Source organism: Eurosta solidaginis, chromosome 2 (genome assembly GCF_040869045.1).
Source record: "Eurosta solidaginis isolate ZX-2024a chromosome 2, ASM4086904v1, whole genome shotgun sequence".
NCBI lineage: Eukaryota > Metazoa > Arthropoda > Insecta > Diptera > Tephritidae > Eurosta > Eurosta solidaginis.
The window spans coordinates 249,584,180-249,594,913 of NC_090320.1; positions in this window are offsets into that span (position 1 = coordinate 249,584,180).

The window sequence follows — 10,734 nt, forward strand, 5'->3', positions numbered from 1 at the left end:
TGGAGAACATGGATATATGTATGTAAATATGTGTTTTGAAATATTTGAGGCTTTCCGAAAATGTTATGGACCTTCGAATCCACAAACGGCGTGATTGAACATTTTTCACCACTCGCCAGCAGTTTTCAAAGCAAAACTCGGTTCAAAAGTCAATTTTTTACAATTCAGGTTCAGGGAGTAACGGATAAGAACACAGCTCGATGATCTTCAGCATGCTGCACATAAGAGACAACTTGAATCCACAGACCTTAAGTTTACAGGGGGCAAACAAAATTATTCCCGCTGTAGTCGGGCTAGTAGCAGAAAGTTCTAGTACCGGTTTCATAAACACCGAACACTGCCCATATTCATTATATTCCCCTCACTGTTCCAAACATGTTTTTATACTCAGTTGAGCACAGCTCACAGAGTATATTAATTTTGTTCGCTTAACGATATAGACTTCTATATCTCAAAATGATCGCTATTTAAAATGAACGAAATCGGACTATAACCACGCCCACTTTTTCGATATCGAACATTTCGAAAAACCGAAAAAGTGCGATAATTCATTAGGTGGTTTGACCTTATGACGCAGAATAGGATAGGATAGGATAGGTTAGGTGGTAGCTTCCCTGATAAGGATAGCTCACTTGGACAACACGAAGGTCCGTTGTGATACCACATACACCAAAAATAACGGTGACCTAGATCCAGCTACTTAGAGAATCGTTGGGTAGCAACGATAAAGCTCCGAATGATACCGATCTCAACTTTGGATATATCCTCGGGAGATCCAAGTGAGTCGCGACCGAAGTACTTTCGCCTAATTCTGGCAAAAGCTGGACAATCAAGCATAAAGTGATTTGGTGATTCCACCTCATCATCCTCCATACAGCTGCAGCAGGATGGAGTTTCCAGTATATTGAGACGTACCGCATGGATACCCATGGGACAGTGCCCTGTCAAAACCCCAATGACCATTGATAGGTGAGCCTTAGTGAACCTAATTATTTCAGCAGACCTCCTGCCATCCACTTTCGGCCAGAAAGATCTTGCTACCCTGCAAGACGTGGTATCCGCCCAACGTTTGCTAAGCTGATTCGAGGCCCAGCTATGGAGGAGCAATCCACAGGTGGCCAGCGGGATCCCGAAGTCCCTACAGCCATCTTCATCCGGTTCAGTTGTACCGATGCGGGCTAAGAGATCCGCTTGACAGTTACCCGGGATATCACTATGGCCCGGGACCCAGATAATCTTAATTGTAAAATAATTCGATGCAATCGCAAGCGAGGTCAGGCACTCCCAGACCACCCTCGATCGCACTGTAGTTGAGCTCAAGGCCTTGATAGCCGATTGGCTATCAGAGTAGATGTTAAATTCCCTAACCGTGGTAGCACTGGATAGCATTCCATCCACCGCATCCTTAATCGCAGCAATTTCCGCTTGGAATACACTGCAGTGATCAGCCAACTTAAACTTGCGGCTTAAATTTAGCTCTTGACAAAAGACCCCCCCACCAACCTTTCCATCCAGCTTTGACCCATCCGTGAACAAGTTAACCGGTCCCATGCCCCAGATAATTCCTCTTCCCCAATCCTCTCTCTCTGGAATAACTGGGGTGAAGGTTGTATAGGGAGCTGTTATCGGCATACAGTAGTCCGTTCTGTCCGGGATGAAGTCGAAACTGGTAAGAAGGCTAGAGTGTCCGCGGTCAGAAAGTCTATATCCCATATCACGAAGCCTGACCAACGACCTTGCCGCGGCCGCCTTTCCCGCAATATCTACTGGGTATATGTTCAGCATGACGTTCAGTGCCAAGGTAGGCGTTGTTCTGAGAGCGCCACTGATACCGATTAGCGCCGTCCGTTGCACTGACACTAACATTTTGGAGGTGCTCGCCGTGTCCAGTGCTTTCCACCAGACCAGCACCCCATATAGCAGAATCGGTTTGACCACCATCTCATAAAGCCAGTGTACTATTCTTGGCGAGAGTCCCCATCTCTTTCCGATAGCTCCTCTGCAGCAGTACAAGGCAATGGCGGCCTTCCTGGCCCGATCTTCCGCATTGGGTCTCCAGGACAGTTTCTTGTCCAAAACAATCCCCAAATATTTAACCCTATCAGAAAGTACCAACGGTACCCCTGCAATCGAGGGAGTTCTGAAATCGGGCACCATATATTTCTTGTGAAAAGGACCAATTCCGTTTTTCCCGGGTTGACCGCCAATCCACATGATTCAGCCCACCTAGCCACAGTATCCAGGTAGCCCTGAAGAACATCGCGCAGGGCGCCCAGAAATTTGCCTCTGACTAGGATAGCGAGGTCATCTGCATAGGCAACCACCCGACAACCATTGGCTTCCAGCTCCACAAGAAGCTCGTTGACTACCACAACCCAGAGGAGAGGAGATAGGACACCCCCCTGTGGCGTGCCCCTGCACACCTTCCTCTTAATTATGGCCCCTCCCCACTCCGCTGCGACAATTCTGCCGCATAGAAGTTTGCTAATAAATTCAACCAGAGCCGCCTCGACTCCTAAACCCACCAGAGCTCTTTCGATTGACCCCGGTAAGACATTGTTAAAAGCTCCCTCGATGTCTAGAAAGGCACCCAGAGCATACTCTTTGTGTTCTAGGGACCCCTCTATTTGCTTTACAATCGAATGGAGAGCCGTTTCCGTCGATCTGCCCTTGCAGTACGCATGTTGTGAAGCCGACAGTAACCCCCGAGGTATCCTTTCCCGTAGGTACAGGTCAATCAACCGCTCAAACGTCTTAAGAAGAAACGACGAGAGACTGATTGGCCTGAAATCCTTAGGTGATACATGAGAGCTTCTGCCGGCCTTCGGAATGAAAATAACCCTAACCGTGTGCCAAGACTTCGGGATATAGTTAAGCCTGAGGCAGTTAGTATATATGATGGCCAACCAGCGGCAGGAAATCCCCAAAGACCTTTGAAGCTGCGCAGGAATGATTCCATCCGGGCCCGGAGACTTATAGGGCTTGAACGACCCTATAGCCCAGGTTATCTGACTTTCCCATATTGGAATGGCAGGCACTTCTGCATGGCCAACGACCGCCGACCATGCAGGCGAAGATCCCTGCGCAACTCGGACATCGGGAAAATGATTGTCCAGTAAAAGCCTTAGGGACTCCTCGCTACTCATCGACCAGTCCCCACCATCATCTCTCAGATACCCCAGAGGAGCGGGGTTCCTAGAGAGTATTTTTCTAAATCTCGCGGATTCATTGCAGCCTTCTACGTTTTCGCAGAAGCTTCGCCATGCATCTCGCTTGGCTATCCTTATTTCATATTTATAAATCCCCAGACTCACCTTATAGAGCTCCCAGTCCGAGGGTAATTTACTCCTCCTGGCTCTGTTGAAGAGCCGCCGACTGGACGCTCTTAGGTCGTCAAGAGAATCCGACCACCAGGGCGGCTTGCCCTTCCCCCTGTAAGTTTTCAATGGGCAGGACAGCTGAAAGGCGCTATTGCTTGCCGAGGTGAAGTTTTCCACCAGAACGTCTATCTCAGATTCGGACAGGCCCGAACTAATGATAGGCACCGCAGGCAGTAGCTCTCCCAGCTTCCTACAATACAAGTCCCAGTTAGTACTATTAGGGTTCCTAAAAGATATTTTACCGGGACGTTCTTCGTTCACTGAGAACTGAATATATCGGTGATCAGAGAAGGAGTGCTCGTTGAGAACCCTCCATCCAGATATCCGACCTTCCAGTTCTCTACTAACCAGGGTGAGGTCCAGGACCTCCTCCCTTAACGCAGTAATAAAAGTCGGGTCATTCCCCCTATTACATATACAAAGTCCCTCATCTACAATAAAAGTAAATAAAGACTCACCTCTAGTGTTGGTATCCGAGCTTCCCCAAATGCTATGATGGGCATTTGCATCGGCACCGATGATCACGCCAACACCTCTCCGCCTTGCTTCAGCGGTGATTTCACCCAGTATCGCAGGTGGTGGTCCCACTACGTCCTCGTGGGGCATGTACGCTGAGACCACCCACATTTCATTACTTCCTCGCTCGAGGCAGACCGTGGTTACGTCAGCATTGATGAAATTAGAGAGAATAAAAGCTTTAATCTCTTTTTTAACAAGCACACAGGATCTAGGCCTACTTGCCTCCGCATGCACCAAGGTGTTGAATTTTCCAGTCCTTAATCCAGAAATCTTACTGCCGTTACTACTCAGCCACGGCTCCTGGACAAGGACTATATCCACTCCGCCTTTTTCAAGGCAGAGCAACAAATTTGCGGAAGCCGCCTTAGAGTGCTGAAGATTGATTTGACGGATTTCCATCAAAAGCGCTCTTCTTCCGCACCCCATCCTTGGCGGATTCGTATTAGTATTGTCCATTCTAAAAAAGTCCCCCCTCAAGGCCGCTATCCGGAGCCGATTGTGTAGTCGCCCTTTAACGATCTCGTGGTTATCTATGCTACGCAGGGAGGCCACGCGAGGGTTGACGCATTACCTTATGAGTAATGCGTTCAGAGCCAGACCGGACGCGAAGCGGGAAAATCTTCAACCGCACCTACACCACCAACTTAACGGCGACGGAGCCGGAACGTACCTTGAGGCCCGCCACGGTTTTAACGGGACGTGGGCAGGTGCAGCATTAGCCTACCAGCCATTTTGGTAGGGTTTCACCCCGACCTACTAAAGTGGCAGAATACCGCACCTACCAGCCCAATGTCATCAAGTCAAAATGTAAAGTGAAATCAAAGTCCTTAAACAGTCCAGTTCGTCACCGTTGTGTACCGATCTTGACTCTCCCTCCCCTGAGCTCGGCACAATGACTCAAGGGGTGCGGGTTTTATCGAGTTGTCCTCTCTAGATCCGCCATTATCAGTAGAAGCAGGGGCACCTCGTGCAGGACGTGATAACTAATCACGCGTGACATTCGTCACTATGGCCGGTCTAAGACTGATATCAGTCCCTGATCCAGAGCCTGAAACCACTTATGATATCCAAGCCAAGTATCTTAGCCCCCATGACGCAGAATAGAAAATTAGTAAAATTTTGGACAATGGCCGTGGCACCGCCCACTTTTAAAAGAAGGCAATGGTGTGATGGTAGCGTGCTCCGCCTACCACACCGTATGCCCTGGGTTCACACCCCGGGCAAAGCAGCATCAAAATTTTAGAAATAAGGTTTATCAATTAGAAGAAAATTTTTCTAAGCCCCTCGGCTGTGTTTGGCAAGCGCTCCGGGTGTATTTCTGCCATGAAAAGCTCTCAGTGAAAACTCATTTGCCTTGCAGATGCCGTAGGGAAAATCAAGAGGAGCACGACGCAAATTGGAAGAGAAGCTCGGCCTTAGATCTCTTCTGAGGTTATCGCGCCTTACATTTATTTTTTATTTAATTTAAAAGTTTTGCAAGCTGTAATTTGGCAGTCGTTTGCGATATCATAATGAAATTTGACAGGAACGTTACACTTATTACTATATATGTTCTCAATAAAAATTAGCAAAATCGGATGACGAACACGCCCACTTTAAAAAAATTGTAAAAGTCAAATTTTAACAAAAAGGGCATAGCTTCTTTGACGATAACCGTTTTCTGTGAAAATGGGCGAAATCGGTTAAAGACACGCCCAGTTTTTATACACAGTCCCCCGTCTGTCCTTCCGCTCGGCCGTTAACACGATAACTTGAGCAAAAATCGATATATCTTTACTAAGCTTACTTCACGTACTTATCTGAACTCACTTTACCCTGGTATTAAAAATGGGCGAAATCCGTCTATGACCACGCCCACTTTTTCGATATCGAAAATTTCGAAAAATTTAAAAAATGCCATAATTCTATACCAAATACGAAAAAAGGGATGAAACATAGTGATTGGATTCGTCTTTTGACGCAAAATACAACTTTAGAAAAAACCTTGTAAAATAGGTATGACAACCTGGTCCACATTTTGGTCGATATCTCGAAAACGCCTTCACATATACAACTAAGGGCCACTTCCTTTTAAAATACTCATTAACACCTTTCATTTGATTCCCATATCGTACAAACACATTATAGAGTCACCCCTGGTCCACCTTTATGGCGATATCTCGAAAAGGCCTCCGCCTATAGAACTAAGGCCCACTCCCTTTTAAAATACTCATTAACACCTTTCATTTGATACCCATATCGTACAAACACATTCCAGGGTTACCCTAGGTTCATTTTCCTACATGTTGATTTTCCCTTATTTGTTCCAAAAAACGTCACGCTTGGTCTACAATTTGGTCGATATTTCCCAAACGTATGTGATATGGAATTAAAAACCACTTATAAACCATCTACGAAACCCTACGAAACCAACGCAGCTAAGCTCTCAGCTGAGTATGTAATGATCGGTTACACTCGAACTTAGCCTTCCTTACTTGTTCCATCTACACTGTTTCCCGCTTCTGAACCACTGCACTCAGCCGTGTTCAATAAAACAAGCTAATAGGCGCATAATTTAGGGCCAGGTTATGTATGACGACATGATACGGGCTTTGTCACTCACGTTTTCATTCACCACTATATACACTCTAAAACGAAAAACATAAATTTACTACCAAAATGGTAGGCAATACTTTAACCACTATAAATGTGTAATATTACACATCTTTATTTTTACAAATCTCTTGGTGAATTTTACGCAAAAAATGTGTTATACTTTGGACACTATATTCTTGAAATTATATGCACCAGTTGCTTATATTTACACACTAAGACCGCGATTTTAAACACTAAGGGCCCAATTTTTTTAAATAAAATGCCAGGAAGAGTCCCAAGAAGCCATCGAACAATTGAAGTTGTGGTACACAGTGGTGACACCTTCGACCAAGGCTTTGAAAAGTGGATTGCATTTTGGAAACAAACATTCAACCAAATTGAAACTCAGTTCCTTAAATGGAAATGATAACTACTTAATTTGCAGAACTGCTTTGCACATAGTTTACATTTCTAATATATTTTAAAGCTTATTAACTTTTGTTAACAAACGCGACGATTTCACAGAAAATGAAAATTTACAGTTATCTGGAGCAAAATACGATAATAAGTGACCGAAGTTTACACAACAGTGTGGAATTACAATAGCATGTATACTTTTGCACACTTCTTGCGTAAGACTACGTACTTTTCGGGTGTAAATCAAAATATTACAAGATCTTTTATAGTAATATCACAAATTTTTTTATTTTTACCTTTATATTAAGTCACTTTCATGTTTGTCCCCTCATTTCCATACGAATTTTTGACCCACGGAAAAGTCTTTTTCGGTAACTTCCCGTTGAGCTAGACACTTGATACTTAGAGCATAGTTCAGATCTGGGAGACATTACAATGCAAGTGGAAAAAAATCCGTTAGGTGGCGCAGGGATCGATATATACAGAAAATTAGTTCTAAAATGGAAATTTTGAGATCGACTTTTAACTAACTACTCGGTGATCCAGAGATTTGAAACTTAGCGCATACCCACTCAGCTTTTAGGTGATTCAACTTTGAATTTCCCTAAATATCAATACAATTTGATTACTCTTTCTGACTAAATAATGAGTTATCATACAATTGAACAAAAGAAATAATCAAATATGAATACTTTTGATGATGAAAAACTAAAAAGCATTTTTCGATCACTTTTTGGAATCATTTTTGAAGTCCTTTAATGACTAAATTTTAATAGTTCATAAAAACCAACAAAAAAAATAATCAAATATACTTACCTTTGATGATCAAAAACTGAATATGATTTTTCAGTCACGTTTTGGAATCATATTCGAATCAAATGTGTTTACTTTAGGTGATCAAAAATTTATAATCATTTTTCATTCAGCTTTCTGAATCTTTTATGAATATATTTGTTGACTGAATAATGAATTTTATACTTGTTGAAATTTTACTTTTCATTAAAAATTTTATTTTTTTCACATACACATATTTTTTCAATCATGAAGCTAAGAAAAATATGTAAAAATTTTATTATTTATGCAAGAGATATTCTTCAAGGCAAAAATAATGTAATGCTGCTCGTGAACGAAGATTTCCCCAACCATTTCTCCCCTTCAGCTTCACAGAAAATACATAATGATTGGACAATACATAGGTTGTGAGCTATATGAACCCCAGGTAAGTGAAACTATCTTGACATACCTGGATACGGCTTCAACATCCCGTATCGTATCCGTATTTTAAGATGCAGACGACAATGCTGATGTTGGATGTTGTAGTCGCAGGTATATATCGGTCAAGTTTGTTTGCGAGTTAGCTGTGGTTCGAATAGCTCACTTTCGCATGCTTTCTTCCCCTGATGAAATAAGATTATTATGTAGTATGCTATTTTGAATGAGATATGAAGAATAAATGCATTAAATGGCATTCAAAAATGATTCAAAAATTTCAACCAAAACGATTGTAATATATTCACGAATATGATCAGAGAATGACTGTGAAAAGCAGTCAAATATTACTCTAAAACTATTAAAGCTCAATTTTACAATGATATCAAATATGAATAAAAAGCGTTTCGAAATATGAATCATAAATGATTATTCAAGAATAATCACATTTATGGGACATTTTTCTCCCGACGATACGTTAATTTTCGAAAAGAAAATACTTTTAAATTTGAACGTTTTTAATCATCTTGGGGTATGATATTTAAATATTTTTTGATCAAAATTTTCAAAAAATGTTGGCTGGGTAGTTTGCGAGTCGATGGCACTCGTGGAAAACGAAATGCCGCCAGGTAGCAGACGAATCGAGATAAACGAAAATCCCTGAATTTCCCTGAAAAAAACGCAGGGAATCTTGCGATCGATTTTTAAGTAACTTGCCGGTGAGCTAGAGATCTGAAACTTGGGCCGTGAGTCAGAACCCGGTGACAATGCAATATTTGATCAAAAAAAATTCGCTAGGTGGCGCATGGATCCAGTATTAAGAAAATTAGTTTTGATTTGGGAATTTTTCAATCCATTTTTAACTAACTTCCCGGCGACCTAGAGTATTGAAGCTTGGCACACAGTTCGAGGCTTGGTGACAATAAAATTTACAGAAAACAAAATTCCGCTAGGTGGCGCACTAATTGAGATAACCACAAATCCTTGAAAAACGAGGGGAATCTTGCAATCGATTTTTTAGTAACTTCCCGGTGAGCTGGAGATATGAAACTTGAGCCGTGAGTCAGAACCCGGTGAAAATGCAATATTTTATCAAAAAAAATTCGCTAGGTGGCACATGGATCGAGATATTAAGAAAATTAATTTTGATTTGGGAATTTTTCAATCCATTTTTAACTAACTTCCCGGTTACCTACAAACTTGTAACTTAGTACATAGTTTGCAAGTCGATGGAGCTACAATTCGCGGAAAATAAAATGCCGCCAGATGGCAGACGAATCGAGATAAACGAAAATCCCTGAAAAAAATGCAGGGAAACTTGCGATCGCTTTTAGTTAACTTGCCGGTGAGCTAGAGATCTGAAACTTGGGTCGTGAGTCAGAACACAAAATTCCAAATGCCTTTTTGCAGCCAGCAGTAAAAAAGTGAAAATATAAAGATGATAAAAAATTTTAAGGACTACCTTTATATAAATGGACCAAAAAATAGAAGGCAATTTTTCCTTTAATACAGACATAATCTTGTTTTGAAATTTAAAATTATAAAGGTAGAGCGCGTGCTTAAATATTAAATAATCAATTAGTTAATCTCAAGTACATAAAAAAAAAAAAAAATAAATAAATGTAAGGCGCGATAACCTCCGAAGAGATCTAAGGCCGAGCTTCTCTTCCAATTTGCGTCGTGCTCCTCTTGATTTTTCCCTACAAATTGGCCAGACGGGACCTACATGTTTTATGCCGACTCCGAAGGGCATCTGCAAGGCAGATGAGTTTTCACTGAGAGCTTTTCATGGCAGAAATACAATCGGAGCGCTTGCCAGACACTGCCGAGGGGCGACCCCGCTTAGAAAAATTTTCTTCTAATTGAAAAATCTTATTTCTAAAATTTTGATGTTGCTTTGCCCGGGAGTTGAACCCAGGGCATACGGTGTGATAGGCGGAGCACGCTACCATCACACCACGGTGGCCAGCTCAAGTACATGGTTTGCCTTAAATTGAAAGATTGCGCTCCACCTTTATAATTTTAAATCCCAAAATTCTTTTACAAGAGCTATTGTTAAAGTTTTTAGTCAAAATGCAACAAGATTATGTCTGTATTAAAAGAAAACCTTCTATTTTTTGTCCCATTTATATAAAGGTAGTCCTTAAAATTTTTTTATCATCTTTTTATTTTCAACATGAATACGTACAAAAAATGGGCTTTTTTACACCAAAAAATTATTTCAACAGGAATTTACCCCCATTTTAATCTTAATTTCATACAAAAGTTTTAGAGTGTAGTTCCAAAAATTTCACAAAGGTACTCAGGTTTAACGTCACACAATGAGGTGGGTGAATGCTGTTATATCATATGACTTGCTGCGTAATATTTTTTAATTTATTGAGTTTGATTATCACGCTGTCAAATGCGACAAAATCAATCTGCTTCCAACAAAGTTAGCTAATGCTTTATTTAAAAAAAAAATGCTTTAATTAAAAAAACACTGTTTTCTATAAAATTCTCCATGTACTTATATAACGCCTCTCGTTCCTTTCATTCACATTTTATCACTTGGACTTGAACAATTTCCGTCAAAGTCAAAACCCCACTTTTTTATGCTTGGTATGCGTACGAATAACTCAGTTATAGTCGGGGA